At 40.8% G+C, this 27486-nt stretch overlaps 2 long non-coding RNA genes across 2 annotated transcripts; one reads left to right on the top strand and one right to left on the bottom strand.

Moving 5' to 3' along the window:
* Nucleotides 1-173: 173 nt before the first annotated feature.
* Nucleotides 174-21354, top strand: LOC121665275. The gene is made up of 5 exons (XR_006016305.1): nucleotides 174-417; nucleotides 7173-7270; nucleotides 9892-9973; nucleotides 18596-21013; nucleotides 21315-21354. It is a non-coding gene; the product is annotated as an uncharacterized LOC121665275 (long non-coding RNA).
* Nucleotides 21355-22176: 822 nt separating this feature from the next.
* On the bottom strand, nucleotides 22177-25609 carry LOC121665276. Its single transcript, XR_006016306.1, has 3 exons — nucleotides 25454-25609; nucleotides 25258-25316; nucleotides 22177-24214 (listed from the first exon to the last, which is right to left on the bottom strand). It is a non-coding gene; the product is annotated as an uncharacterized LOC121665276 (long non-coding RNA).
* Nucleotides 25610-27486: the final 1877 nt, after the last annotated feature.

Here is a 27486-nt window from a genome sequence, read left to right as displayed (position 1 = left end):
CCCGCTGACCCAAATCCTCCAAAGGGACTGTGCTTTGGAAAACAACTTAAACTAAACTGGCAGCAAAATAGTGTAACACTCTGAGAGTTTCTTGTGCGCATGAGGAAATTGGAAAAACAATATCGTTCTCTAATATAAATAACAGAAAACTGATGTTTTTCTCTTAGAGTGGACTGGAATTGGAGTACGTGACACAGCCCTTCCCCATCCCCAGCGTGGGCACATGATCTCCCCGAGTTATCTGAGCCGTGGGATGGTGGGAATGCAGCCACTGTGGAATCTGGGCACAGCTTCCAGCTGCTGCCGGGAAGGGATGGAGCCAGAGGTGCCTGGGAGGAGGGAGGAGTGCTGCAGGATCCTGCTAAGTGTAAGTTTAGGGATGACAGACAAGCATGTGAATCTTGAATTTATATGCAGGTAAGCACTTCTCTTCCTCACCTCACTTTTATACCTTGCTAAATCCAGATTTAGCCCTTGATTTTCTTCTTATTACATCATTTTGAGGACACGTAGTTTGAAAGATCTTGAATCGACTCACTTCTTTTTGCTCTGCCTACCCCAATTTAAAGCTGTAGTTACTGGGAGAAGGCACAGGGATCTGGAAGCAAAATTATGTTCACCTCTTGGCTTTCTGTTGTAAGTATAATATTCAGAGTGTTTTGCCATATTAATGTGCAGCTCATAATTGTTAATATTGCCAGTGATTTACTGATGAGCCTCTTAACTTTAAGCGATGCTGTGACTCAATCCCTTTCCCTGTAGCATTAAGAACTAATTTGACAGTTGCTACAGGCAAAGCTGCAAGATGACTCAGATTGTCAAATGTCCTTTGTCCTCACAAATGCAAAATCCTCCAGCCAAGTTTCAAATGCAATTCCATTTTATTCTAATTTATTGTTCATTTCTCTTCTTGACACAGCAGCTCCCTAACAAGTCTGTACATCATTACTGAAATGCTTGCTCACAAAGGACTCTTGTCAATCACTGGCACAGGACATCAGGCAGAAAGGATGTCTGATCAAACACATTTTGAAAGGTCTGCCATAACAATGGGGAAGAGCTGAATCAAACTTGGGGAAAGGAAGGGCTAAACAAGGCTTATTTGTATCAAGCAGATGAGATTATTTTAAATAGGCCTAAGACTCTGAAAATCAAGTGGAATTAATTAGTTTCTGCATACTTAGAATGCATATTTTTTAAAGCATTGATTATAAGGCAAGTGGTGGATAAAATACTAATACCAATGAGCAGAGCAAAAATGAACCATCAGACCATTCAGACCTTCCTGGGGCTGCAAAGAACCTTGGACTCAGCCTGAAAATTACTAAAAATATCAGCCTGAAAATTACTAAAAATAAAATGAGGGATGATTCCTCTGAGGGTGAATCACTCCTGGCTCATCTGTATTAACAGTAATGAGAGCACTTTAAATAATAATTTTTTTCTTGTGCGTCTTTTTGAGTTACGATCTTGATTTTACTTATTTTAAAATACCCACAAGAAGAGAACATCTGTGGTTCAGTTTTACAAACAATATGTTTGCTTTTAATTTATTCTAAAATATAATTGTTCTTTACACAATGTATCAAAGCCTCCATCAGTTCAAGAGGTAAATGGTACAAAGGAATTGATCAATTTTAAATTCAAAATGCTGAAATAGATTTTTCATTTTGTGTACCTCAATGAGAGTAATTAGATTTTTTTTTCCCTAATCTGAGAGGAATTTAATGACACTGTATAGCCTTGAACTTCCCCTGATCTCTGCACTGTAGCTGCATACAAATCAATAACACACTTCACTTACAAGGGTTTATGTCCTTGTCAGCTCAAAATTCTGGTCACTCAGGGCTGTCACACTGAAGGTGAGCTTTGCACATCTCCCTGGATTTCTTCATCGCCCCTGCTGGGGCAGCGAATGGGAGTGGGAGGAAAACAGCGATGGTTGTGATTCTCTGCCAACCCTTCTTTATCCCAAACCTCAAAAACAACAAAATCTTTTCCACAAACGAGAAAATGTTGCACTCCCTGAGGAGCTTCTGGAACGCCATTGCTCTGAGGGTGTCTCAGTGGGCTGGGCAGCAGGAACAGGGTTTCAGCTGTACTGAGCAGGCTTCTCACTCCGGGCACTGAGTCAGGAGACCAAAAGGAAAAACAATGGATGATGATTTAATACAGCAATAATTCCCATGACAGAGACAATGAAATATGGACGGCGCTATTTTGTCACTTTTATGTGCCTCCCTCTGAAATCACCTTTTACGTTGCTTCAATATAATTCCCTATGTTGTGTTTTAACAAGAAAACAAAAACTCCCCATCACAGCCATTGTCTGAAACTGCAATATTCCCACAGTCCACCACTTGGCTTTATACAATGATTCTTAATAAAATGAATGGCGTCATAATCCTCACTATCATCATCATCCCGTTCTGAGGTGAAGAGACTTCAGAAAGTGAATTCTTTCTGAGCTTGAAAAGAGCTGTGACCTCGAGTCCTGGGCTCAGTGGCAGGGTCAGGATTACCCTTCCTTCTATAGTATGAAAACTAAAGTTGTTTAAGCCAGGAGCTCTGTGTTGACCCAGAAAAAGAGCCACAACAAGATCTAAACCCTTCCAATAATTTCAGAATAAAAGACCTGGCAAAAGGGTTAACTCTGGTAAGAAACAAGGCTCTGAGAAAATGGTCAGACGGAAATGTTGCTGTTCCCATCAAACACTACATGTGCTGCTTGTAGAATAAATGGGTTTACTTAGTCGTATTCCTCACCTCGTTGAAACTAAGAGCAGCAATTCTGTTAAAACCCAACTCTTCTCCTGTCTTCTTTCCAGGTGCTATTAAAAAAAAAACCCCAAAAAACAACAAAACACATTCCCTAAACTGATTGACTTTCATCAAGAGCTCTTTCAATGTCACAGAAATAGATTTCATTGCTGTTGACAGCCTGGCTTGATGCTAAACTTGTATTGAAACCCTACCAACAGGAAAAAGGCTGCTGAGTTGAACATAATGGTCATATTAGGGTTTTTTGCAGTGCCTGTCTCTGTGGTGGATGTGATTTCCTCTATTTTGACCCTGAGAAGCTTTTACAGCAGCTCATTTAAAGTTCGTGTCTCCAAAAGGAAAACAGGGGAAATACAGAAAGCGAAATGATCAACTGTACTTTTATTTCGAGCAGCCCTCCCACCGGCCGTGAGCTCTGCGGGGAGCAGGAGATGGGAAATCAGTGTTGCCCTTAAAACAGAGGAAATGTCTTTTCCAACATAATATCCATGAAGCTCCCCAGCACTCTGCCTCTCTGTAAACGACTCGAAGACAGGAGGTGCAGATTCTAACGACGTGGAGGGTGCCTCTAAATGCCGTCCTCCTCAAACTTCCCCTGCTCCTGTTTGTTGCTGTGCACTGAGTGTTACGTGGCCTCCTAAGGGGCTGTGAATAATGCACCCATCAGCAACTTTTGCATCTTCTGAGACGATTCCCATTTTCGAAAGCAGTTTGGTTCAGGGCTGTAATTGAAACCATGCACTGAACTGGTATTTTTATATGGGCCACTCTGAAAGTCTGTCGCAGACTGAGCGAGCTCTTCCATGTGTTGTGTCATCTTCCTTTTCTACACAGTCTTTGGAAAACCCCCTGGAAACTGTCCAACACCTCAGCTGGAGCTGTGACCATTCCCCACTCTGGTGTTCTCCTTGTGCTCAATCAGCAATCTCTAGCCATGCAAAGCTGGGGAAGGAAATGTGCTCTCTCTCTCAAGAGCTTGGAGTATTTCCTGGATAAAAGTGAAGAAGGGCTATAATCCTTTATTCTGTTTCTTTTTCCCCAAAGTCTGGTCAAGGGCAAGTTTCCAGTCAATAAATCTCTCTATACACAGCCTCTCTGTGCTTCTATTTCCCTTGGTGGTGACATCCCCTCAGTGTGTGGGAAGGAGAGGTATCCTAGAACATCCGGAGCTGGAAGGGATCTACAGAGATCATCAAAGTCCAACTCTTGGACATCTTGGACAGAAAGTCCAAGAGTTGTCCATCGAATACAATTCCATGGCCAGAAAGGAGCACTGGAAACAAAAATATTTAACAGTTCCACCATTGCCTCCCACCTCCTCAAACAACCCTGGTCTGGAAAGGGAAGGACAAACCCAAAATTCTGTGAAATTGTGGCAACATGGGAAAACTTCACAATTTATTGGCATCAGCTGGGTAATGTTTGTTGCTGCAGTTTGCTCACATTTTTTGCCGAAGAAGCAGAACTAAGTTACACTTTTGTCCTTGGCTATGACTTTTTGAGAGTGTGACTCAGGCAAGGTAGGGAATTTGTGTTTAATATTCCACTTTGGTGATGATGTGTGCAAATCTCTTCCCTTAACACCTTTTTAGATTTTTTTTTTTTTAATTCCTTTTTCCCCTCAATTTGTACAGCTGTAAACTTGTCAAGTGGGATGTGGTTCAAATAGTGTGGAGAAATACAGGAAATTGTTTAAAAATACTTTTAAAATGCTGTAATTTGTTACAAATAAGTTGAATTATAAACAGCAAAATTAAGCTTGGTACTAATTTCTCTTGTGTTCCTCCCAGTTGGCAAAAATAGAAAATGGCTAGTCAGCTTTCCCATTGTTTACATAGTTTTGAGTTTTTAATTAACATAATCTGCTTATTGCAATGTAGCTGTTAATTGCAGCCAGTTGAAGGAGAGGGGTACAAATTGCTGTTTATGTAGTAGAAGAAGGAGCCAAATAATTAGGGAAACTGTTTCCCGTATAGAAAATGACAATATTTTCTTTCTTTACACGGAAACATAAATAAATCTGTGACCAACTGTTTAGACACCATTTAAAAAGCACTGTAGCACGGCGAAGAACTTCAATACATTCAAATTGGTTCATTTCTCCATCAACTTGCCTGAACACATTTTTCTTTTGAATGAAAATGAAGCTTCTGTTAAAGAGAATTCCATGCTCAGTTTTGAGGGGTTAGTGGGGAATCTGTAAAGTCTCACTGATCTGTCCCAAGACTATTCTGCAGCACAGCTCTGAAGGTGCTGCAGCACCAGCTCTGGACTTTAAGCATCTGAGACTAGCTCAAGTTAAGTTTTTGTATAAGAATGAGTGTAAGGGTCTGTGAGTGTTCCAAGACTCTTTTAGTGTCTTAATTATTGGCAATTAAAATGACGACTGCTTAGGCACTGAGCATTTCTATTTATTTTCCTCAAAAATGATGGGGTTTTAGCAAGGAAAAAATAAATCAATGGTTGTGGCAAATATTCATATGATATGCCTGTCTCTAATTATTATATGTGACTCTGCAGGGGAATCTTGGGCAAAGAACCATTAATTTTGACTTTTTCTGCAAACCTAAGCAACAGAACCAAACCTAATTACAAAACTGAGTTTTGTCCCAGCCATATAATCCACTGTGCAAGTTTTACTCTTCACGCTTGCACTGCAGCCAGATATGGCAAAGGTTATTAAGTATTCTAATCTCATAAAATAAAAAGGAACAAAAAGGGATGCTGTTAAGATGACTTGGTTCTCTTTAAACACAGCAAGCTTTACTTTATGGTAGAATGAACAATGATTAAGAAGGTTTGACTGTATTATTAGAAATCTTTAATTGCAAAACGAGGAGCAGCCATGTATTTTGTGAAATGTAATCGAAATCACTCACAGGAGCAAATTAAATATATTCATGAGTAAAAGTTCCAAATATTTTATCTGTTGGCCTTTGCCATACACTGCAAAATTGGTGCTATTGCATAACTTTAAAAACAACAGTGCTGGAATGTGGGGGCCTGGTTCTGGTTTCACTTACATCTGATGTAGTTTGGAGCTCTGGTTGCAACCCTTGATTGACAATGCTGACAGCTGAGTGGAGGCATCCTTATGGCTCAAAGACTGCCCTTATGCCCACTGATTTCTGAAATGAGCAGCCAGGACAATGGTTATTGATCTGTTACAAATTACACACTCCATGTGCTTTTCTAGGCTTAGCACCTGAGTCAGGGAAATGGGTGACGAATTGATGGCAGGAATAAATGGCTCCTTGGAAGTAAAATTTATACTTTGAATCTTCCAAATCATTGTTGCCATGATAATTCATTTTATTTTTCTGTAAAATAATGCCAGATATGTTTATATTTTGCCTAACAGGTACAGTAGACAACATGTCTATTGTCCCAAGCCATATCTAAAAACATTTAGTGCAGATATTGGAGGCACAATATTATTGTTCTCTCCTCCTGGTTTCAGAAAAATAAAGAAATCCAACCTTGTAATATAATGAAGTTAATAAGATAGATTCGGTGTTCCCTGGGCAGAGCCTGAAGCTAAGATCAAAATCTGAATTTGTAACTTATTGAAGAAGTCAGATCCTGTGTCTGAGACTGGTGAGTATCACAAAATGTTTGTTCATGTAGATAGAACATATGTGCACGATGGATTAATGACAGCCTGTGTCCTTGAAATCCTAAAATAAACCTTTCTAACATGGGATATCTCCTTTCTTCAAACAATGTTCCCAGGCTCAGCAATACAGTAACATAAAGTGATATCTGGTGTGCAGCCATGAGCACCAATTGCATGAAAGAGGCTCCATCTGTGTCACAGCCAACAAAGAGAGGGGCTGCAGGTTCGGGAAGAGCCAACAGATAGTGAGGGGGAACCAATTAAAGGTTATTAAATGCTAAGACCTCTCCTCTGTGTCTGGAGGTTTGATTTTCAAAGTACTGGTGGCTCTGAGAATAATTATTTCCTGTTTGGCCCCTTCATATTTCTGCTGGGAGGTCAGAGCACGTTAAGGAGCAGCTGAAGTTGTCACTCATGAATAAGAGAAAACAATTTTAATGTGTGTTGTCTCCTTCTCAGCTTGCACTGGGGGTTTGTTGCAAATACTCTCCTACAAAAGGGTTCTGTTACAAAACAGCATATTTAAATCTGTTTTCCCTATTTTTATGCTCTTCTAAAAATAAGTTGGGACAGGTGTCACAGAGAGAAGAATATTTAATCAGGACATAAGGTTTTATTCCCCAATTTTTCCTTCATTCCAGCTCTGGGATGGGAGCAGCCTCAGCTGATGCTAAGATCCTGCAGATCTGCCTTACGAGCAGGTCAAAATGTCAACCTTTATGTATTTCTAATATTAGCCATTTCCTCAATTAATTTCCACCTTTTCTTTCTACAGGTTATTATTCCAGGCTTGTTAGTGCTGCCACAGTGAAAAGCTCAATAATTCCGTGCTTTTCCGTGCTCCCCTGGGGCAGTGCCAGGGCCAGGCTGCAGGTGAGAGGTGCAACCAGAGCTCTGGCAGCTGCTGGTGCTGCCATGCCCCACCCTGGGCATGCAGAGCGTTCCAGAGGCCAGCAGGAAGCTCTGCAGAAAAGTTCTCCCGCAGCTTTGGGTGTTTCTGACGCTGCCACGCTGAGGCCAAGTGGTTTCCAGTCTCAGGGAGCTTTTCTGCTGCTGGTGGCTGCACAGGGCTGTTCCTAAAGCTGCTCTCATCTGTGACAGCACACTAGGGTCTGCAGTGAGATTTAACTCGGGCTGATGTTACTGAGGAACGTCCTGATGAGTTGTGTTCAGTAGTCCAGCAGAGCATAATAGAGCCTGAAAAGAACCCTATAATGACCACTAATGCTGTTTTTCAGGAGAAGCAGCTCTCTTATTTACAGCCTGTGGAGAGGGGTGATAGAGTGCTTTCAGACAGAAAGCGAAAGAACTCTTAAAACATCGTCATACCCTCAGAATACCACCTTGCCCCCCTTCTCCTGGTTCTTTATGATTGCAATCTCTTTTGAGTGAAAATGCTACAATGAAATATATTATCCCTTTTATTGTAAGGAGAGAGATAGAACACTTACCGAGCAATTTAAGTGATGCAAGTGAACCTAATCACTCCTGAAATCAAAAGAAGTAAAGAGAAAATTCTTTCCCCCCTTCTTTTCCCTGGTAATGAATGCGAATCCTTAGTTTTGGACTCCTTTAACCATTCTGTCTCCACAAATGAGTGTAGACAGGGAATAGATCTTCACACTTCCCCACTGCTCCCAGCTTAGAGATGACACTCCTTTATCCTCTGCTCCATTTCTCTGGTGTGTCACCAACTTTTTAAGTGGTATTGCAGCAGTGGTTATCAATTGGTTCAGACCTCAGAATAGTTCTTCTGTAACTATGCTGATGAAAAAGTAAGCGTGAGGTGGAAAAAGAGCTTGTGTTTTATGGCAGTCGATGTTCCTGACATACAGCAGAATTCCTTCAATTTTGTCTCAGTTTTTTCTGTCTGCATAAGTGGGTCATTCAGCCTTTTGCGCAACAAATTCTTGGGATCACGGCTGCTCTTCTGCCCCCAGGGTAATTGGTAGGTTAACTGTCAACTGGTTAGAGAGAGGGGAATTCCAGCAGGTCAAAACTGCTCGTAAATCAACGCGGTTGAATGCCTTATTTAAGTGAAGATAAGGAGCACACAGGATTTTTGCTGAAGCTGGAACCAGGCATGGGCTTTGTTAGCCCTGTTAGTGCTGGAACCCTCCTGGCTCGTTCTCACAAGCAGAAAATTTTAACAGAGATTGTGAAAAAGTGCAAATATCTTCCTCAGCTGGAGCTTGTTCCTGTGGAAGGCTTTTTGTTTCCTGGGGCTTTGTGGTGAGTGAGGGACAGCCACCAGCAGCCCCTCCCAGGTGGTAAGGAGGTGACAGGGGGTGCATTGGTCAGCTCATTTTGGTTTGCACGCTCAGTAACCTGTGAGAACTGGTGTGAACCACAGCACTGGCAGTTTTGAGCAGATTAAGCAGCACTCGTATAAAAAACTATGAGGCAGCCTTTTGGCAGCTTGCGGGTGAGAAAGAAGCTCTCTGTGCATGTGCACAATACACTGTATTTGATTCATTTACATTGCTAAAGAATCAGCATATGTTTATTTTACATCCCAAATCAAGGGACCGATTGAGATCCTGTTAATAAGATTTTCTCAAAAACTCAAGGGATTAAGGAAATAGCTGCTTGATGCAGTGGCATCCTTTCAATTCAGATGGATTCTAATGATGAACAGGAGCATCCAGGAGCACTTATTTTGTTTTATTTTCACTTTTAACATGTCTTGGTATTAAACAAGCCCTGTGAATATACCTGATAAAACAGGGAAATAGGCTCTGTGGCGTTGGGAGTCTTCCTCCCCTTGCAGTGTAGCAGCTGGAAAATTATGATACAACCACAGTGACACAGATACCCCCCATGGAGCACTTTTGCAGCAAGACATGTTAAAAGTAAGAGTAAGAGAAAATGTTGTTATAGGGCCATTGATCTTGTGTTACCTAAAAGGAGTGAATACAGGTGTCGAGCTGACAAGGTGCTAAGCTATCCCAGCCTATGCAAAGCTCAGGATAGAGCAGCGGAAAACAGCCTTATCAGATCTTTGCCCAAATTATGGGGGGAGGGAGGGAGAGCAGGTGACCTTTAGAACCAACAGGACCATAAAAGCTGTCAAGCTCCCTAAAAAAATCAAAGTTTGGATGACAACTGTGAGTGCATTCTCTATGAAAATAGGGATTGAAGTTAAATTTAAAAAAACAATTGCTTTCAAGCATCAAGTGTCCCTGCCAGGTAACACCATGGAGTTTTATTACCTACTTTGAAAGTCCTAATACAGAGGTTCTGGAACAGAAGTGTTCACACACAATTATCTGTGGGGACTCCAGACACTGCTGATCACCCCAGACCTGCCTGGATGACACAAACCCCGAGCGTGATCTGCAGGGACATTTTGTTTCTATGCTACTCAGTGATAACAATAATAATAATAATAATAATAATAATAATAATAATGGATTCTTTCCTTCTGCAGTCTGTGTTGATCATGGTTTTTCCCCTTTCCCCTTTGTTTTCTCTCTTCCTCCTGTCCCCTGTAGTGTGAAGTCCTTTCCACCACATGTGTTTTCTTGCAGAGGCACAGCAAGTCAGTCCAACTCATCCCTCTTCACCAAACTGGTGGTAAGTCTCAGAATCAGCGATCTTTCTGTTTTGAATAAGGTTTTAAAATATTTAGTCTGAAGCTTGAATACAGCACTTGTGCCACATTCAGTGTTGACAGTCAGAGTTAGAAGTAGAGCAAGCCACTGGTAGAAATAATTTGGAAGCAAAGTGACAAATTCTGTCTGGTTTGATTTCTTTTGTTTTCCTACCTATTAATCATTCAGGAACTGACTGAATATTCTCAGAGCATACCTTACTGTCTCTCAAACAGGCAAGATTCTCTTTCTGCCTCCTGCTCAGATGACTTGGTACCATTTGGTGTGATTTTGATGAAAATGTGGAAACTCTTGGCTCACACAACTCTCCTCCTCTCTCCTCTACAGCTGTGCTTGCAAAGGGGATTCTCTGTGGCTGCCAGTGATTTTGAGTTGTTTATCAAGAGACTGGTCTAATCTAATCTAAAAGCTCTCCAGTGAGAGGGAGTTTATATTGCTGCTGTCTGGGAAGAACTGACACTCAAAATCCATATTTGGTTGTTTTATTTACATCTGTCTGGCAGCCCACTGAAGGAAGTGGTTTTGCATGTAATTTTTCAGCCATAGACAAAGGAAAACACACTTTTTTTGGGGGTGGTGAACACATTTAGCGTCTGTCATGAGAAAAAGAGCTTTCTTTACTTGTTCCTGTCCCTAGCATTAAATATCAGACAGAAAATAAAGAAGGTTCCAGTCAAAGACTGATCAGAGGCGAAACCCAGTGTGAGACCCCCTCCATCACTTGAAATATTCAACATAAATCCAGCTTGTCTGTGGCCATGGGGTAGTGATATCTGTACAGTGTTCAGCCTGAGTAAAAGATGACTTTTATATTAACTCCAGCATTCCAAGTTTTCCATTTATGACTTCTGTGTGCTTCCCAGATGCTGTGGTTGGGGTTAGGTTTAAGGGTTGTTTTTTTTCTCTTTCCATAAAAATCCATGCTTTCTGGTCAATGAGATTAGGCAAATTGACACTGAATAAAAACTAATTAAATAATGTGATTATAAAGTGTTTATCCTCAGGGAATAGATTATAAAAAAGTGAAAATAAATGATGTCAAGATGCAGTCTGAATAACAATAATAATAAATTATTGAAGCTTTTGGCTGCCAGTAGCCAGCCACCAGCTGAGTCAAGATGCACCCTCATCTCCTGCCCGTTGCCTTTGAACAGCAGTTATGGATTAAGTCTGACATTGTGAAAATAAATGGGAGAGTGTAGCTGAAGCCAAGCATTTATCAATCCTGGCTGTACTCCTTGCAAGGCAAGCCTTATACAATTTAATAAGATAACAAAAAGCTTAACAGTGTCTTCAGGATGTCAAAATATGGATTTATGCGCTGTATCCATGCTACTACTCTTAACTTGATGAATTTTAAGCCATCTCAGGATTTGTGTTTAGCATCCACAGGTGTGATAGGAATTATTTTCAGGTACCAAAGTGAATACCTGTGCATGCATATGGCAGAGGTATTCAAAACTGCCAGGTATCATAAAATGGAGGGAAGAACCAGGGAACAGCATCAGGACAACAGGTCTGCTCCCTCATTACAGGTCATGTTGTGCTTTGCATTCTCCAGAAGCTTTGTTTCAAGCAGTTTAGGGATTAAACCTGTGAATGCAGGAAGAGAGAGACCCACAACCAACTCAAAGAACATTTCCTTACTTTTTTTTGTTGCCTTTTGGAACTGGAGATGTTATCATGGACCCTCTTTTCTCTGCTCTTCATTACATTTAAAACGAGCAAACAGGATGCCATCATCAGCAAGGTTATTTTTCTATCCCTCATTTAATATCCTCACTGGTTACCAAAGCTTTGACTCCAGTAACATCCCCCTGAGTGGGTTTGGGCCCTTTTTGTTGAAGAACCCTGTGAATTTTCACAGCGCTGCATGCATAGGCCTGTCTGCTGCCCGTAGCATTTCTCTCCAATGAGAGAAAATCAAACAACTGCAGGTGGGTTTTGTGCCTGTGTGTAATAAATACTATCAAGATATCAATCATTGGTTAAGGTAACCTTTTGGACTACAGAGATAGAATCCCTGTAGTCTCTCAGTGACTATTTATCATTCTTTTCGAGAGTGATTTTGATCCAAATTGATTCTTTTCTTGTGCTACTCTATTTTTATGCCCTAGTCCATCTTTAATATACACCATGGCACTATCTGTTCTTGGGCGTGCAAGGACTTTGATGAATGTACTCCAGCCGCCACTGTTTTTTCATACCAGGTATCTATTGATTCTTATAATATCAACTTTCACCACTGGCATCATTTGTTAGAATTCCTCTGGTTAGTTTTAAAGGCCGTCTGCACTGATACACAACCAATTCAGCTCTTTCCCAGTAGTCCCTTTCAGGATTCTGTGTGGATTCTTTGATCAATCCCATCTGCCCTGCTCGGGAAGGACGTGCCCCAGTTACTCCAGCTCTTCAATGAGGTACTGCAGGACTGGCCCCACAGCTCTCCCAGGTCAGGCCTTCAGACTGAGCACAGAGAAATGGAGTAAGTATGTGACATTCCTGAGCCCAATTTTCAGAGCAGGAGGGGATGTTTAATACAGAGAAGTCAGTAAGTTCTTTTTGTCAGAGAGGAAAGGAATGGTTTTGCCTTGATCTATTTCAGAGATGATCAAAGACCAGATTAAACCGTCTGAAAGCTCTGTTCAGCCGTGCTGCATCTGTGTGCTGGATAACACAGGCTGCCAGGCCTCCTTCCTGCCCCACTGGCAGAGGTGGAGAGCACCTTCACTCAAACCAGCTCCTTTCCCTTGTGATGGTTCCCTGCATTCTCATGTTCCCATAACTCCACGCCTAAGAGCTAATTGAATTTATCTGGTAGCAAGTGGGTTTGGGCTGGAGGTGAAATGAAAGAGGTGTTGAACAACAGGTGCAGAATTTCCATCCCATGCCAGGGCTGCTTTGCTGGTGGGTGAAGCTCTGCTCCACATCCACTGCCAGAGAAGGAAGGAGCCCAAGGAACAGGGGGGATTCTCAGTGCAGCAAAACCAGATGCAATTCTGCAGCACAGCTTTTCCTGTAGTAGACAACAGCAGCCTTATGCAACAATGAGCACTTTCCTGTTTGGAGACCATCTGAAAAATGCCTTGGGAGCTGCATTAGAAGGATTAACATTTAGTGGAGGGGGTCCAGAGCAGCCACAGCTTTAAACTGTTTTAGAATGAGGCAATGAGCAGCTGTTCTACACGCAGGAACTGCACCTTCCTTTCAGTTCCTCTGTTCCTTGGTTGACTTATAGACTTTTTGGCCTGTTAAAATGTTAGCCCCTGATTAAAATTGTTAGAGTAGGATTTTCCAGTACTGTTTTGTATAATAAATTGTCTGTTATAAACCAGCTTTTTATACCGCCAGCCATTGTGATGATTGCTCCTCTGGAGTTTGATGTATGAGGCATGAGGCTGTATTTCTAAAATCTATTTTAATTGAAGGAAATGAAAATTTTACTCTTGTTAAATGAAATTTTTACTAACTTACAGAAATCTTACTAATTATTAAGGAGTTAGGTCAAGTCTTTCCAATTTAGTAAAAGTGCCAATACATCTTAATGGTGTGAGAGCTGATAATTGTCTTTTCTTTATTATATTTATGCAGACTGCAGATGCATTTATCACTTCATCAAAACACCTTTTTTTGAAAACAAGTTAAAAAAAGGAATGTCATAGATACTAATTCAGTTGCATAGCAATGAGAAAAAAAAATTAAAACCAATGAGATCTACAAGTTTTTCATAAGTTCAGCGCTCTTTCCCTTTGCATTCATTATTCAGTGGGTTAAAAAGTTTTCTCCAAAACAGGTGCTGATCTTGTTTTCACTATTGGTGAAGAAATTTCTCCAAAAGAAGACTGTAAAATCTGTAAGGAGAGCAAAGCTGACCAAAGGTCGAGGACAGTCAGTGGTGGAAAATAGAATTTCTGCAGAAGAAAAGAGAAACACAGGCAAACCAAGATGCTGGACCCATTCAGTACAGTTTGACACTGAATAACAAGCATTAATTACATTAATTAAGTCTCTTTTTTCTTGTGTTATCTGAATGGAGCTATTTATGGATGGCACGCTGAGAAGGAAGCAAACAAAATATGCTCTATTAACAGGCTTTTCCTTCCTCTTTTCAACCCTTTTAAAGGAGCCAAATCCCACCAATTCCATTTGGACTGACCTTTATGTACTTCATTTTACTTTAAAAAAACCCTAAATTCAGTTCACTGGGATTGTGGGCTAAACATTGAGGTGAGCATGGAGAGAGTGCAGCTTTAAAGAATAATGAGCTAACTACATCTAGCTCTGTCTTAAATTATTACTTTAAACCCATCTTTCTCAATGGTGTGAAGTGCTTTCTACCCTGCCTGAAATTCTTTTTTCTTTCCACACAAGAGTAGAAAAGGCAAAAGTGATGGAGGTCCAATATCTCACCTGATGCCTTAATGAAAAATGGATATGGTCAAAGTTCCACCTCTGCCGTGAGAAATATGACAGAAGCTTTTGACAGGGAACAGGCGAGGCAAGGAGCAGGCTGGCCCAGGGGGAGGCACGAGCTGCTGGGGCTCTGGTGACATGTGTGCCCTTGCAGGAAATGTTAGGGACCGTGTTCTCTTGTTACCTGCAAGAAACAGAGCTTGCACTGCATTCCCAGGTCACAGCTCAGAAACCTGCCACCACCCCAGAGAGCCGAGAGGATCTTGGAAGGAAAAGAGGATGTGATGGAGGGTGTTGCAATGACAACCCAGTGCTGTATGTCACGTCCAGGCAGCGAGGCAATGAATGCAGTGTCCTGAGTAACTCAGAGTAAGAGACAACACTACAGCAGGGGAGTGAGAAATTGGAGCTGCAGGAGCAAGGAACAAGAGCCAACACCGAGCATTGTGAGGGAATCAAATGTGCCATGAGATAATTACCTGAGCAGTTTCAGGTGAATAGAATGCACTGTTCTGCTTCTTGGGAAGTCAGATAATTTAAAGAACACCCGTGAGAAAAGCTCCAGTAACAACGGACTGGCACTTGGACTTTTTTTGTTATTTCAACAATATTAGGCTGAACTAGCACCTCATCATTTCACTGAGCAGTGGCCTATTGTAAGTCACAGATTACAGCTCAGAGAAGAAAAGAAATACAAATAGTAGGATTTATAGAAAGCAAATAGTCATTTTGTCTATTAAGGGAGAGTCAAGCTCAGTGCAAGGGAAGAGTGAAATCAATATGCTGTAACTCATAAATGTAAAGGCAGTAGAGAAGAAATATGAGATGATTTGAAGGTGAACTCACTACAATGATCACTTTATTTTTTAACACAGTAAGTAGTCTATAGTCTATTTCAGTAGTAAAGATGGGAAGTTTATCAAATGTAATAAAACTCTCAGAAATCAGAGCTTTGTGTAGGGTCACAATGCAAATTATTTTTGGGAAGAACAACTGTCAGCCATGTATCAGATCCTTCACTGTTCTGGATTTCTCTTCCTGTGTGTCTTTCAGTAAGAACCAGATTATTAATAGAGGCTTCTTTGTTTGATTAATCATTAAAAGAATGGCTGTGATTTCCTTTGTTCCCTTCACAGGAATCCATGTAAATGTAGGTATGCAACCGTCCTTCTCACGATTAACAATTTCAGAGGCATGGTCTGTCTGGTTATTTAATTTTTTACCCTGAAATGTAAACTTGACAACAACATTATGCACATTGAGGGACTTTTACTTCAGATTTACTTCAGTCTGATCCTTGGGACTAAATTCCCATTTTCAGCTGGAGTTCCATCATGTGAAGTAAAGTACAATAAGCGGGGAAAGTAAGTTCCTATATGTAAATTTCTTAAAACTGAAATACTTAAAATTAGGTTATTTTAAGGTCTTAAAATAATAAAGACCTTGAGACAAGGTAACCCAAGTAATGAAATAAAGATCTTGAGATCTTAAGCTACTGTGCTAGTTTGAAAACAAACCAGTGGGAGGCACTAAGTCAGAATAACAATTTAATGGAAATTAAAGAAAAGGAGGAAAAAAAAGGTAAAAGAAAACACTGTCAAACTGACAGAGTCAAGGTACAACCTGACACCCTGTTAGGCAGGGTGGTGGTAGCAGTCTGGTAGAATGGTGGCTGCAGTCCTCTGAAGTGGTGATCCTGTAGTGAAACAGTCTGCTCTTCCTCAGGAAGTCCAATGGTGGCTGTGTAGCTCCTGTCCTCTGGAAATCCAGTGGGAAGCCCCGGTGTCTCTGGTGTTCAGCCTCAGCTTATATCCACGATGGGATGCTTGGTTCCTCCCTCTGGGTGGAGCATCTCACAATGGGGTAACGAGTCATGAGGCAGAGTGTTGATTAGGCTCATTAACAGAAGATAGTCCGGAGGGAGTTATCTCTGAGTCAGGCGGCAGGACAATGATGGGCAATTAACAGCAAGATAGTCTGGGGGGAAGGAGGCAAGGAAACACTGCCCCACCTGATTTTAACAGCTGATGGGGATGGTAATAGAATACACTGCAACCCAGGACAGCTACTCAGATTCATTGAATTTCATGCTTATTCTTTATTCCAGGTTATCTGCTGTTCATTTCTTTGTGAAGCTGACAGGTCTGAATGATCTGCTTTTAAAGGTAACACTCCAAATTATAATACCAAATTCATATTCATTTTAAACTATCACAAAACATGCTTACAAAACTGTAGCTTCTTGGTCTTGCCTTTGTATGCCTTTTATTTCTTTGCTACAAAGAGGGAGTGAGCAACAGATAAGCAAAAGGTGTTTATTTCTCCCTGAAAAAGACTGCAAGGAAAACCCTGAAATGGCCTTGTCTGTAGAAAGGACCTTTAGACTGTGAAGAGCAGCACAAGACAAAGAATGAATCTGTTTGTCCCTAAGTGCAGTAAAAGCTGAACAAGCTGAGATCAGAAGCTAATCTGTGGTGGCACTTGATGTATCAGTAGCTCATGAGGAATGACGAGTTGGAGGAAAGGCCATGAAGGCACGTGGCAGGTTATCTGAAAAGTGACAGAAATGGGGAAAAAATAAAAAGAAGAAAGAAAAAAAGGAAAAGATACAAAGAGAGGAATAGAGAAAGGTTCCTTGCAGAAGCACTTCAGATGGCTGTCACTGAGCCAAATCTGGACTTGTAAAATCTGCAGGAAGACACTGCAGATGTGAGATGGAGGGCAAAGCTGGGTGGGTGAGGCGTAGCCCATGTGGATACAGAGCTGGGAGGTCCCAGCCCTCTGCTTCCCAGGAGAGAGACCTCAGCAAGGACAATCCTGGGCCCACTTAGCTCATGGTCCTGTCTCTGGGGATCACAAATTGCAGATTCCTCTGGAAGAGGAGCAGAGTCACAGAGACACAGAAAATTCTGTGTGGGAAGGTACCCACAAGGATCACCGTGTCCAGCTCTTAAGTGACCCACACAGGGGGAAGGAAGGGATGGCAAAAGTGACCACAGGGATGCCTTGGGGAGATGCTGGGACATTTGGGGACAAGAGGGGCTGGCTAAGAACTCCCAGCCAAGCCAGACTGCTGATGGATACCTTTTGCCACATTCGGTTTCTCACAAGACTGCAGCTTGAAGAGAAAGTAGCTCTTTCTGCCTTATCCCTTTACCAGACCATCCCAGAGGAAAGTGATGCTCTGTAATTCCCTAAAGAATCACCCAGGAAAATCAAGGAATGCTAAACTTAGCAAAGATAATGTTTCTGAAAGCTAATGGAGGGAGAAAAAACCCCATCCCAAGAGCAAGGCAGACTTTTTCACACGCACTGTAAAGCAAAGGGACAGAGATGCACATTTCCTATCGTTGTAGGTCACTCTTCAGTGCTTCATCCTGATGTGAATAGATCCCTCAATAGTTAACTCAGCCAAGGGAGAGTTCAGGTCAATCCTCCTCACTCCAGCCCTGCCTCCTTCCAAATCAATAATGGCTGATGAATACCTCTGGCAAGCCCAGAACAGACACAATGGAAATCCTGCTCTTTTCCAAAGTGCCTTTGCAAGCCCCTTGGATAAGGGGTGTTTTTCTGCTTCTCTGCTAAATCTCAGCAGTGAAGCTGAATTCCTGATGATGCTCCATTCTGCAGAGGCAACACTGCACTGCTAACCTGCACCTTTCTGCTCTTGGAGGGCTTAGCAAGAGCTTTTTGAGTTCATTTGAAAATGAATTCAAACTCACGATCTGTGTAGCTTTCATCTTTAATAAAGTCTGGGGTTTTTTTATTTAGACTGCTTTCACAACAGATGCAAAGTTGTTATTCAAAATATCATTCTGATAATTGGATTTTTTTTTAAGTGTAAAGTTCTGTAAGCAGTGCAAGCTATCTGAATTAAAACTGAATTTGTCTGCAAAAACTAGGAAAAATGAAAAAGCTGGAAAGATTAGATGGTTCACATTCATTAATCAAATCCCTTAATTGCACTGAAGTACTAAAAGAAGAATCACTTTTGTTAACTTGAAAGTTACGATGCACTTTTTTGGGAATTCAATCCTTTTTTATGTACATATTCCCAGTAAATCTATGCCTGGTTCTAATCTGCAGCAGCATTGTCCATAATTAAGAATATTTTACAAGAGGCTCTTTCAGAAATCCCCAGTAATTAATAATAAATATCTCTTTTTTACAGCACATGAATCTACAATAATGAAATAAACCTGAAGTTACAAGCACAGCACTCCAGCCTGTGCAAACAGACTTGGCAGTTCCAAGTACAGATTTATGTCTGGAAGGATGCATTCTCCTTGAAGCTGTTTGTGCAACCTACTTACCAGAAGAAAGAGATTTCCTGGAGATTTCCTTTAATTAGCTGGAACAAGCCATTAGTAAAACAAGCAACTAAAACCAGAAGCATACAAGCTCACATAGTTTATGAAAAAGCAATAATTGAAAATACATCTTAAAATTCAAGAAAGGTGGGACCAGGTTCAGTAACAGCTCTTTCTGTGTGGACAGCAAGGAGAGCCTAGGAAAAGAAAGTTTAGCAGTCTCCCTGGAAAGATAATGGCAGGAGAGGAAATACATCATCCATGCTAGTGTGGTTTGTGTCCCTGCCCTTCCCAGTTTCTGAAAGCCTCCGTTTATTCCTGGGGCAATTAGGAGTCATCATCACTGCCAATTATATTTTTCACTAAGTGAATGCAATGTCGTTTCCAAAAAAATTCTGAATCAGATGAATTTCAAAGTCTGGAATGCAGCAATTTTCCTGTGAGTGTTTCCTGGAGCAGCCACGGCCCGGAGTGATTTGAACACGAAGCACCAGGTCTCTTCCAGGGGATTACAGGAGACAGGGGCTGTGTCCCTTCTCTTACCCATAACGAGAATTGTGTGCCTCATTCCTCTCTCCCCAGCTGAAATGCACCCCTGCAGTTCTGCACTGTGCGTATTGACTCAAATGAAGCTTTGTGTAATAAGATTTAAATTGTAACGACTCATTATGTCAACCCTTTTTGCTGGTATTTTACATAGTAAGTGTGCACAGAGTGCAGGGTCCTACTGCAGAAAATCCCAGCAAGTTGACAGTGACAGAGACAAAAAAAAAAACTACTCTGGAAACTTCTCCCAAAATCTCAGCATGACCAGAGTTCCAAAAGGATGATTTGAGTGGGTGTCCCTATTACAGCCATTATCATCCGCTCAAGATTCTCTCCTGAATCCATCACATTTAGATTTTAGTGGGGCCAGGCTGTCTTCTTTATATGGGCCTCAGGTGAATGATTTCAAAGTATTATTTTTCATGATTGTTTAAACATTTGGCTACGCACACTCACACAGAGAGCTGTTTTCTAATAATCCTTTTATCAGCCTGAAGCTGGAACAACTTTCTTTCTTGCAAGGATCTGTTATTGAGAGTTTCTTATTAGTAACTAGATGCTGACATTGATTTCATTAAAAAATAAGCACAGTCCCGAAGAGCTTTTGATTTCTTTTTTTAATTGCATAACATGTAGAGTATAAACACAAACAGCTTTGCTCAGAACTGTACCTAATTGCTTGAATGAAAAGGATTTCTGGATCAGCAGTTTCTCTCATTTTTTTGGTACACATTGGTGGCATGTTACCAAGGCACCTCTAAAACTGCTAAATGTGGCTGGGGCTGAAAGTGATGTGGAAAAGTTATTTTTGTGTGCATTGTAGAGTGCTCAAAACCACTAACAAAACCATTGTTTTACAGTACCAAAAGTAATGGCTATTCCATGCAAAATCAGCTGCAGATAAATACCTTTCCTTCTTACAGTGAAGTAAAGGAATAACTTTGCCTTGAGATACCATTTTGTGTCCAGTGAGTCTAATAGACAAATTTTGTTAATTTGCACCAAAAAAGTAAACTTTGTGGCTCTTTGTGTCAGCTTTTTAAAGACAGAGGTTAACAAAACTCTTCAAACCCAAATTCTCTTCTCTATATGATTCCACATCAATCTACAGAGGACTATTCTCTGGCTGGTTTCTAAATTCTGGTGCTCCCTATTTAAATATCCATAGGAAGTACAAACGCTTCTCTCCTACTCGTTTCTCATCTGAGAATTTAATAGCAACTGTTAAATGACATAATACTATAAGAAAGTAGGTTGGGGAAGTGGGAGGAGGACAAAAAATTGATAAAGAAATGGGAAAGAGAGCTGAAGCTTAAAGCTTCTTGTGGTACATCACTGTAGCTCTTATGACTCTTTTTTTACACTCTTGCTTCTCTTCAGAATCCAAATGTTCACAAGGCTGTAATTGAAAGCCAGAGAACTGGTAAATATCAATATCTAATAGCTGGTGTCCTTCTCCCTGTTCTCCCCTAATGCATATTTCCTGTGAAACGCTGTCAATGAACGAATGACTTCTTATTTCCCCAACTCCTCCTTAGATGTACTTTCTTCATCCTCACAGAAGAATGTTTTGTATTTCAGGATTGGTTGGCTTCTCTTTTTTTTTTGCTGGCAGCCCTTCCTGCTCTCGTTAGTACATGAAAGCCTAATTGTGCTGGGCAGCTCTGTCCTGGCAAGCAACTTTGAAATTATACATGAAATGGAACTAGACATCATTAATTCTACTTTTGTAGGTAAGTTTTTCTCCTGTGAATGATGTGCTTTGCTCCTTACCTAAGAAGATTCTGTATTTTTTTAAGCCTTTTGCACTGTGATATAAATTAAGGTATATAAAATATATTCTTACAACTAATTAGAAATCAGTGAGAAAATCCACCTGAAATTTATAGAAATTAATTCAGAAGAACCAAACAATTAATTTATGCTTAATCCAGTGACTCACTATCCAACTTGTTTCCGCTGTTTATTTTTATATCAGTGTCTTAATTCAGGAGCAGGCAGGGAATATATCCTTATGTTTTACTTCTTTTGCAGAATTAGCTTAAAGGAAAAGAAGAAAACCACCAAAACATAGGATTGCAGACTTGCCATTTTTTTTCCTGAGAGGATCATCAATAATTTAAAATTTCTTCATCTTCAGAATGCCCAGATGAATGCTCTGAGATATTCAAAGGCTAGAAGCTGAAAGATTATACAGGTGATTCAATAAATCTTGGCAACAACTAAAACAAAAATCATGTTATTTTTTTAAATTTTAAGTATGAGGGATTAATTTTTCTCTCTTTATTTTTCTCTGTATCAACGAATAATTGAAGACATATTGGTATAAAATATAACCATAGCTGAAATGCAAATATATAGGATCATTCCATTTTTACTTTCCTTGGAAAAACAGTTTTTTGCTTTTTCCACTTGGTCCTTTATATTTGAAAGAGCAATATTCCTCAGGTGAGCACTGGTAATTAAGTCAGGTACTCATATTTTTTCTATTACTACTTTTCTTGGTGCTTATTTAAGAACTTTGTTTGCAAAGTTGAATACCCAAGGTTCCTTTTCAACACTTGTATTGATTTTCTTTTGTCTTTTAACAAACAGACACCAACCTGCACTTAACATGGAAAAAATAACAAGCAGGCAGTGCTCAAATAGCAAAATCAACATTTTTATTCATCTAATAATGAATATTGTGAGCAAGCCAAGATCCAGCTGCAGCCCAATAGAAAAGCAGAGGCCTTTATTTCTCGAGTAGCAATGATATCATCAATAGGTGGGGGAGAGGGTTTCTAAAAATTAAGAAATAAATTCAAATGGAAGCTCTTTAGGTTTTTCAGCACACATTAATTACTTGAATTCAGGTACCTGTCCCAAAATTGGCTACAAGTATGTTAATCCAGCCGGGCACAGAAAATTAATCTTGATTATGAATTAATATTGTCCCTTCAGTCCAGAGAGTGGAGCCATGAATATGCATCCCAGCCCTTTGTGCACGCCCTGGCAGGAGTACAGATGGCATTTTATCCCTCACACAGAGTTTGGTGTGTGCCTGTCTGGAAGTTCAGGGGGTGCCAGACCCTCTGGGTGAAGTTGTGTGAGCTGAGTCCAGAGCTGCTGATGTGTGGGGATGGACAGGGAGGTCCCAAAAGAGAGGGTAAGGAAATGTGGAGAGAGAGCATTTTTTAACTTGGAGAGCAAGAGGCTCAGGGCTGACCTTATCACTTTCCACAGCTCCGTGACAGGAGGGGGCAGCCGGAGGGGGCAGCCAGAGGGGTCAGGCTCTGATTCTGGGCAACAAGTGACAGGATGAGAGGACATGGCCTCAGTGTGAGCCAGGGGAGCTTCAGGATGGACATTCGGGGGAATTTCTTCACAGAAAGAACTGTCAAGCTCTGGAAAAAGCTGCCTGGGCAGGTGGTGAAGTCATCACCCCTGGAGGTGCTTAAGGAAAGCCTGGACGTGGCATTTAGTGCCATGGTCTGGGTGACACAGAGGGGTTGGGTCAAAGGTTGGACTTGATGAACTTAGAGGTCTTTTCCAACCTAATTGATTCTGTGATCCTGTGAAAGCCTTCCAAGGTCTGATGAGCTCTGGGGTTTGCCTGGCTGAACCTGCAAAAATGGGTAAAGCTCCACAGCTGCTGGGTTTGTCCAGAGCCGGCAGCGCACAGTAGCATTAAAAATGGAACCTATCCAAGGAGGTGGTGGCTGCTTTATTCAAACAGAGACCAGCATCACACACACACCCCTGAGCCTCTTCCACACTGACCTGTCACTGTGGCTCTCCAGGTGGCTGGAGTGAGCTGTCTGGGGGAGTGCATGGATGTATAGATATCTGTAATTAATCAGAAAGACTGGATTCTATTAGCAACACCAGCTCAATAAATAATAAGGTTTCATAAATATTAGTTGTGACCTGTGTCTCCCCCAGCTTCATCCTCTACCAGGGAAAAGGGAATTTAGAGTACTTTAGCAGGTTTTTCTACCTGGGAAAGACAAAGGATGAACCCCCTCAACGGGCTCTGCTAACATGGCTACAGAAAAGACCCCTCTCACTGAGAGAACTTCATTTCCTGACCGTGCCCGTCCATTACCAGCAATAAACACTTAGGATTTGGTTTTAGAAAGAGCTTTATGAGCCTCCAGTTCATGTTAAGATTAAAAGGGTCATATTCTTTTGTGTTGATACAGTGCAAAGGATTCTGATTTGGCTTTGCGGTATTTTTTCTTTTTTAAATCTTTGCCTGAATCAGAAGGAAGGCTGGATCATCACTGGATATAATGCATTATCATTAACTTCCTGAAGCAATTTCTCTTGTACAATTTTGCTAGCCCAGGCATTCTAGCTTTTAGTTTAATTGAGTTTGTTGATAAATCTGTCATGACATGCTTTCTATATATGATCTTCCTATAAAAAAAATATTTCTACAGAATAAAAATCATTCCATGAATGGGATTAGAACAAGGCTTGCACATTGTTTAATCATGTATTCAATTGGTGTCTAACAAGCAGTAGGAATGACTTAGATTGACCTTCTGTTCATTTATGACTTTCCCATTAACATTTGCAAAATAGGCAATGAGAAAAAAACATATGTTGAAATCACACAGTTCAGCCAATGCTTTCATTAAATATTACCAACTACTTTCCCTGTTGAAATGGAATATTCTCACTCAATCAATGAATCCAGTAAATAAATGTACAACTGCCTGTGGTGTCTTTTGCATTAGAATTTCAGTTTCCATGCTTGTCCCCAAGGCCAAGAGAGAGCACGACTTCCTGTTGCCGATGTTTTGTGTTTCATCAAGTCGTGTCTCAGTATATCCACGTCACCTTAGGTCTGAGCAGATGTGACAGAAGGGAACAGACTACCCTGAGCTGCTGCAATGTCAGCGCCTGCACCAGGAAGACTGGAAAATGCAGTGCTGGAAGTGCAGTGACTGGGAAGCAGAAAAACAACAGAGTAAGAGTTAATATTCTGACAGGAAGTCAAATAAATGGAGTGCACACACGACTTCATTGCAAGAAAAAGAAAACAAACAAAAAAATGAACCCTGTTACTATCATGAGAATAATAATGATTTGCTATTGTTTTGTTTTGGCAGTAAGCAATTATCACCTTCTGCAGGACTGAGGCACACTGTGACTACGCTGTGCGTAAGTAGAGAGGAAATAGTGACTACAGGTGTTACTGCATTTAACACATTTTATTCCTCCATGCAGTTTTATGGATTTCAAAAGTGGGATCAATTCTCCCTCCCTGAATTCTGATTACAATAATTGTTTTATTTCTTTCTTTTCAAATGAGAATGCTACTGGCTTCCTTTGGCATATTTCTTGATAATATGACTGCTTTGGTTATTGCAGTGGTACGTTTCATGTCTCTGACCACAGTACAAGATGTTTCATTTACTTAAAGCTTTCTTGATGTTATCGAACTGAGAAAATTTACTTTGGTAGCCCTGAAAGCAATTCCAGGAATAAGACTTGATCCTTCACTCAATTATCTGTCCACATTCCATCAAACATCTGTAACAAGGCTAAACAAAATGTAAGGACACCCAGGCCTTAGATCAGCCAGGAAATGTTATCTTGGAATTGACTTTTTTCCTCCTAATGTAACAAGAATTATTGCCAGCAAGTCTCTTGGCTGCATGGAAGCCAGGCTCGCCTTTGTGATTGCCAAGCTGTTTTACACACTCAATTATCTGTCATTTTAATTTCACTATATTTCACGAAAAATGCAGAGGAGGACTCACATCTCAGCAGAGGATGCAATACCAGTGTGGTCATGCAGAACAGCTTTGTCCTTAAAAGTTATTAGAGCCAGTCAGTGGGAGAAGGGAAATAAAATTAGGTCGTCTTAATTCAAAGCTCTATTTTATTTTCATTGTCATTTGGCTTTTTGTAATCATCAGCCTTATCCAACCATCACACTTGGATTATCTCTTTCACTTGATCTTGCAAACATGGAAAAGCTTACCTTTGGGAGTTTTTAGCTAGTGAGCTCCTCAAATTTTTCAAGCCAACTTTTTCACCTTCCTTTTCACGTTGAGTAATTTAGAAAAAGATATAGAAATGGGGGAAAAGAAAATACAGAGTTACCATACTTTTTATGTTAGCAAATGAAGGACTTAATGTTAAAATTGGTATGAAAGGAGAGGCATCCAGTTACAAACCTGGTGCTCAGTATTTATGACAATTTCTGAGACATTTTTAGCATAGCCTGAAACCAGAATGGCAGATTATCTTCTGACAGGAGCAGTGCAGCCAGGTGTGCCCACGTGCATCTGTAAGCACAGCAATGCATGAGACAGCACAGGAGGCAGGGGGAGAGGGAGTGCAAGTGCCTGGACAAGTGGGATGCAGTGAATAACCTCAAGGGTTAAAGCGCGTCAGATCCTTACGGCAAATGACACCGGCCCGCCATCAATCCCTCTGTGCCTTCCGTGAAGGAGCTCTCTCACTGAGCATTCAAGGACAAAATGAAGAGGGTTTGTTGTCTGGGTTTTTTTTTTTTTACCTTCAGGTTACAGTATACAGGCATGAAGGAAATCCAGGCTGCCTGCAAGTTCTGCCTGCTGCTTTGGTGCATGGTCAACTCCAACGCTCCCCTCCCTCTTTGGGTACATAACAAGAGGTGACAGACCTGAAATAAAAGCCCACATTAAGCGAAAAGGTTCAAAAATTTGTTGGTTTAGGGAAGATATGGAGGGTGAGTGGGGAAAAGAAAGGCAGACAGGATAATCTAAGCAATATGAATAAATTGATAGCTAGTACAAGGAAAAAGAATGTGAGGGAATTTAAAAGGGGAAAAAAAAGACTGCAATTAAACAACTCTTGATGTTTCCTTCATCAATACAGAAATCTGTGTTTATTCAGAAATATTACTGAGGAAACAGTGAACCTAACAATGCTATTTTTTCCTAGCAGAAGGAATTTATGACATATTTTGCCCCATCCTCCCCAAACATAAACCCCTTTCTGGATAAAAAGAGTAAAACTTGTAACTCTGATATTTTTTTAATATTTTAAAACATATGAGTCCATCCATGGGAGCTTCTTTTCCTTTTCTCAGCAGCTTTACAATGGCTTGGTTTCATTTCTGAAGAAGAAATTATCCAGGCCTTGAGACAAAGATGTTCAAAGCCATGTTTTTGATCATTTAAACATCAATACCACTGGCTACACAGAAACTATTCATAATCCTTTCCCAGGGTTGGCAGGAAGCAAAGATAAATATTTTTCACAGCACTGATATCCATTGCCTCCCAAAGGCAGGATCATGTTTTTGGACTTGTCCTGTCCCAAACGGATCTGGTCCCTGTCAGCCTCAAAAAGAAACCAGGAAGGTCTCCTGTGCTCTCAGTTATGTGACTGTAGATGTCATGGTTGATATTCTCAGTGTAAAAATGTCATGAAGCTTCGTGGGGGGGGAAATACTTCATTTTTCCTCCCTACATGTGGGGTCCTAGCCTTGCTTGCTTGTTCCAGCCCTTCACCCATGGTCAACAATTAGTTTATCTGGGACAAAGCTATTAACTGACCCTGTTTAATGTCTGGGTAAGGAACAATCAGGTCTGCATATGCGCAAGGCCAATCCCAATCAGAAATGTTTGGAACTTCAAGTGAAATGTCTCTGCATTTAATGAAAAACCCCAAGAGTTTCAGTAAGTATGATGGGTAATAGGATAATTTTCCTTGTTCCTTGGTTTCACTTAGCAAAGACAGAGGAACCGGAGCAGGAACGCTTCACGCAGCATTTATTTCTCTCATGTGAGTGGTTTAAATTCCTCCATTTCTAAAATCAGGAGATACAAAATGGAGCAAGCTCTGCGAATTTATTATCCAACATTTCCTGCTTGTCCATGGAATGTCACTGTGCACCCATCTGTGTTTCCCCCATTAATTTAATAATGTCCATGGCACCTCCAGGGCGCCACGTAACAGAAGCCTGATGAAAGCTCCTCTGAACAGTTTCACTCCCATATTGTCTCCTGACACATCCAAACAGCCTTAAAGCCCAACTGGAGCTCATCCTGGTCCTTCAAGTTAATAAGCAAGTAGCCACTGGCATTTATAAATATATATATATATGTATTCATTATCTCATCTCTATGTATATGCATCTATATTATACAAATACTACCATTAAAAAAAAAAAAAAACCACATTAACACCTTAAGTGCCCAAGTGTCACTGTAGTACCAGG

Source organism: Corvus kubaryi, unplaced genomic scaffold (assembly GCF_017639235.1).
Source record: "Corvus kubaryi isolate FWS band 111438036 unplaced genomic scaffold, C.kubaryi_AGA036_p1.0 37322, whole genome shotgun sequence".
NCBI classification, from domain to species: domain Eukaryota; kingdom Metazoa; phylum Chordata; class Aves; order Passeriformes; family Corvidae; genus Corvus; species Corvus kubaryi.
The sequence above is the reverse complement of the archived record's forward strand: the minus strand, read 5'-3'. Positions and strand labels throughout refer to the sequence as shown.